General features: G+C 51.8%; 1 long non-coding RNA gene across 1 annotated transcript; it reads left to right on the top strand.

Moving 5' to 3' along the window:
* The first annotated feature begins 1,673 nt into the window (after positions 1–1,673).
* On the top strand, positions 1,674–4,445 carry LOC132653510 (uncharacterized). Its single transcript, XR_009591240.1, has 3 exons — positions 1,674–1,990; positions 2,800–2,898; positions 4,180–4,445. It is a non-coding gene; the product is annotated as an uncharacterized LOC132653510 (long non-coding RNA).
* Positions 4,446–4,752: the final 307 nt, after the last annotated feature.

Here is a 4,752-nt window from a genome sequence, read left to right as displayed (position 1 = left end):
GTCATTTTGGTGGACAGGTATAGCGGGAAGGGAACAAATTCTGAGTCAGGTAGGACGGCATTTGGATTTGACTGTGCAGTTTTCTACTCTGAACAGGCCTGGATTCCTTGACTCATGGGCTTCTCATCTGTAAGACTGGCAGATGATGGAGACGGTAGCGCAGATGATGGGAGGCAGCCGCATTTGAAGAACACTGGATTTACTGCAGTGGAGGCTGCTGAGCCTAGCTTCGGGGAGCAAAGGGCCGTGGGGTCCAGTCCGGCTGTGGGTGCTGAGATGAGCTCCTGTTCCTTTCTCAGCTTGGGTGATCTCAGTCCATCACTTAACCACTGAGCACCATCTCCTTCTATCAAGGGAGTACCAGAGCAGCCGCCCCGGCTGCTGTGATGGTGGCATGAGATAATTCACAGGCGTGGGCTCTGCAGACGGAAGTCATTTGTGCTTCCTTCAGCCCCATCTTCACCGTCCAAGTAGATAGGCAGAGGATGATGGGACTTTAAACCGTCTCCCGAACTTCTGGATGCAGTGACCCACGCCTGGAATTGAAGCACTGGAGAGACAGAGGAGGAGTCTGAGGCCGGCCTGGGCCACACAGGGAGTTCCAGGCCCGCATATACTCTCACTTTGATGCTGTCTGCTCAGGTACGAATATTGGGAAACACGTTTTCCTGCTGAGGAAGTTGAGTTCCAGAGAGGTGAAGGGTTTTGCCTAAGCACATCAATTGGTGCTGTGGTTTGAATGTTGATATGTTTCCTGGAGGTCTGAGTGTTCAAAACCTAGGTCCCCAGCCAGTTGTGCTGTTTGGGAAGGTTCTGGAGACACCAGGAGGCGGAGCCTCTGTGGGAGAAGTAGATCCATGAGGGTGGGTCTTGAGAGTCTATAGTTCAGCCCTTTTTCCACCTGCCACCTTTGCTGCCCGTGGTGAGTTGACTGGGTCCTCTCAGACTGTGAGCCCGAGCAAACTCTACCCTCCCCCAAGCTCCTTCTTGTTGGGTAAATGGTCACAGCAACGAGTAGGTGATCAGCGATAATGATAACAGGCCCCCGGACCCAACACACTGTCAATGCACCCTTGAGAGGTGAGTCTCAGCACAAGCAGGATGAACACGGGTGGGTGTTTCACTGAGAAAACGACACCAAGAGAGGCACAGTGACGTTCTGTGCTTGTGATGGAGAGAAGCTCGCCTGTGTCCATGGGGTGTCAGACCCCACACATCGTCCTCCAGCGAGTGCTCACGAAGTACCAGAGCACTATGGGTAATCGCTTCCCTGGTGAGGAGGGTCTGTGGGAGGCCTGGAATGCAGGGTCCACGGGTTTGAGCTCTGAGTGGGGATCAAAAGGACTTGGCGTAAGCAGAGGAGGAGGGGTCCCAAGTATCCCACGCTCTGTCCCTGTGACGTCCTACCACATGAGGGTGGCTCCGTCTGTGGAAGCTCTTCTTAAGTACCTCACCACAGACTTCCAGTCCCTTTGAGCCCAGCCTCACTTCCAACTCTCTGTTCTAACCAACCCATACGCCTCCTTTCTCCTCCCTTCCTTTATTCCGGAGCAGCCCACATAAACAGTTCCAAACGGTTGACGTCATCAAACTCTGAAGAGCAGCATAGACTCTCTGTTCCAAAGAATCGTTTGTGAGCACACACCCGGGTACACACTGCTTTCTCCGTCTGCTGATTCTTCAGCTGAGTATCACAGTTGGGCCTGTAGACTGTTGACTCTCCTCCACAGAAGGAAGGCTGGGGAGGGGGGCGGTCATAGGACCCTCCCCTGAACGTCCAGCCACTCCTCCCAGCATTTGTGCGCAGTTGGCCCCAACTGTGCCTGGGAGGGGGGTGTCTCACGGAGGTGCTGGAGAACACAGGCAGGAAAGCTAACGAGAGTGAGTTGCATACAGCCGGGAAGTAGGGGTGTCCTCCAACGCTGGGCGCAGACCTTCCGATGCTTTAGAGTCACCCGGAGTCCCTCCTCTGACCCGTCCACGATGCTCTGTAAGTAACCTAAAAAAAACTCGCTCCCGAGGGTGAACTTGGATGGGGCTGTGCTCCGTCACTGGGAACTCAGGAGGAAGTGAGTGAGGTTCACATCTCCCCTAGGGATGATTTTTCACAGCTATTGTGTCAAGGCACCCACAGAACCCCTGAGTGTTGCCAACTCTGCCAGGGGCCCTTGAACAGCCATCAGCTTCCCAGCATTTGCCGAAGGTCTATAGCTCTTCCTCTTTACACACACATGAAATTTTCAGAAACTATGAGAATAGGTCCCCCGCCCCCACCCCATGCACACCTGATCGCCATCCACACACCCCGGTGGCTGCTTCAGACAGACAGCTCGCCTTTCTGCACAGCTTGCCTCCTGACGGGCCTTTCATCCTCTAGGCAGCTGGCGAAGTCCGTCATCGGGAGAGCAGCTGACAAAGACCTCAGTTGGTCCCTAAGTGCTGCCATGCTCCCTGAACCAGCGGGGCTAACTCCCCCCCTTTTTTTCAGACTGGCTTCAGGTTCTCAGTCCCCAGGGTTTCTTTAATTTACTCTCAGGACAGGCTTCCGCACATACCAGCAGCTCCCAGCCACCACACGGAGTCTCTTCAGGGTGGCTGTCACTCACCAGGAGTGTGAGAAAATCATCTCAACTTCACAGTGTCCCCCCCTATCCATAGGATGTGTGTCCCAAGACCACCAGAGGATGGCTGAAGATGAGGAGCTTGCCTGCCGTCTTATCTGTGTGTGTGAGAGACAGCATCTTATTCACATTCTGGGCACAGTGATAAGAGACCAGTTAACACGATCCTTTCTCACAGGGGATTGAGGCACCTCCCTAGTGAAAACGGATGCGACTGTGGTTTCTCCGAGTCTCGGAGTATCTTACTCCACCTTCTAGAAGCGTCTTCCTGTGTCTGGTGAGTTAACATGACACACGTGTGTTGAGTTAAATCAAGGGTAACCACACAGGAGATCTTTGATAAACACAGCCGTATGGGACTGGGGAGTGGGAAATTGAGGACCCGCCACAAGGTGCCACTGGGTAGGTAGCCCAGACAGCGCGGATGCACTCTGCAAAGGGATGGTTACCTTACTTTGTTTGTTTGTGTTTTCTGCTTGCTCGTTTTTTTTGAGACAGGGTTTCTCTGTGTAGCCTTGGCTGTCCTAGACTCACTTTGTAGACTAGGCTGGCCTCGAACTCACAGAGATCCACTCGCCTCTGCCTCCCCGAGTGCCGGGGCTAAAGGTGTGTGCCACCACACCTGGCTTGCCTTGTTTTAAGATTTATTTCTTTCTACTTTTTGCATTTGGGTGTTCTGTCTGCATGCGTGTCTGGTCTCCTTGTGGATGCAGTACCTGAGGGGGCCAAGAGAGGGCACCACATCCACTGGCGCTGAAGTTGCAGAGGCCTGAAGGCCACCTTCTTGGGGCTGGCATTTGAACCTGGGTCTTCCGTAAGAGCAGCCAGCGCTCTTCATGTCCTTACCCAGGAGGATGCTGTAAGACTTTATCACCCTCCACGAATTGTGCACAACATAACAAGTATGAACATTCCAACATTATTGTTGGAATTTCCTATGTAATTACCCTCATCCCACCACTGACCACAGGTAAGTGAAAACATAAAAAGTAAGAGAGTCTTAGAGGAGGGCAGTGCACTGGCTGAAAGCTGGAGTCAAAAATTTTTTTTCACTTAAAAAGTGAATGAGAACATTGAGGTAACCTCACAGGCAGCTCTCCTCAGTGTGCAGATGTGCCTGGGGGCCTTGCCCAGGTCATAGGGGACAGGGTGGGGGTCACTGGCAGCCACGGAGGGACGCTGGCTGATCTCACTTACCCGAGCACTGGGGTTCACAGCTGGCCCCGGTTCCTGTAAGCCACCAAGGAGACACCTTTCTTTAAATGATCCCACACTATCCAGGCAGCCCAGGTACTTCCCAAGAGCTCCTCAGAATCCAGCAGAATGGATATATGAATTTTCATTACCCACCCCATAGCAGAAATATGACTTATGACCACTGGCACGCCGGGCTTTGGCAGCCTCCGTAAATCTGGCTCTCGGATCGACTCCATATGCATTTCAGCAGAGTGGGGCCCTCGGAGGGGAGCAGGAGAGGAACTGGAACGAGGGGTGAGGCTTCTTGGGTTAATCACAGCCGGAATATTAACCATTGTCATGTTGACTTTCTCGTGAATAGACTCAGAAGTCCCAGTGTGAAGACCTGACCGGCTTACGCAGTCAGAACAGCAAGTGTCCGGAACGTTGACTTGGAAAGCGTCCTGAATGCAGCGAGCTTCCACTGCAGGCTGAGATTCATTATCCCTGAGAAAAATAATATTTACCCACTCCAGAGGGCCTGGAAACATCATGGAAGGCCCCAAGTCAAGATGGAGGTGGGGAGGAACAAGGCACTGTTTAGTTTTTCACTTCCAAAACAGGCCCACAAGTTTTAATGACTGCTTGGAGGATTTTTCTGGCCTTATAATTTAACCTTTCTTTTCTTTCTCTCTTTCTCTCTTTCTTTCTTTCTTTCTTTCTTTCTTTCTTTCTTTCTTTCTTTCTTTCTTTCTTTCCTTCCTTCCTTCCTTCCTTCCTTCCTTCCTTCCTTCCTTCCTTCCTTTTTAAAAAATAATGTGCCAATCTATGATTAGCTTTATTGAGTAAAGGAAGCAATGGGGCCAGTCTCTAGTGAAGAAGAAAATAGGAAATGTGTGACTGAGAAAAATCCCAGGAGACTGTTGGGCATTCTAAGGTCATTGTTAGGGCGACC

This window comes from Meriones unguiculatus, chromosome 4 (assembly GCF_030254825.1).
Source record: "Meriones unguiculatus strain TT.TT164.6M chromosome 4, Bangor_MerUng_6.1, whole genome shotgun sequence".
Classification (NCBI taxonomy): domain Eukaryota; kingdom Metazoa; phylum Chordata; class Mammalia; order Rodentia; family Muridae; genus Meriones; species Meriones unguiculatus.
The sequence above is the reverse complement of the archived record's forward strand: the minus strand, read 5'-3'. Positions and strand labels throughout refer to the sequence as shown.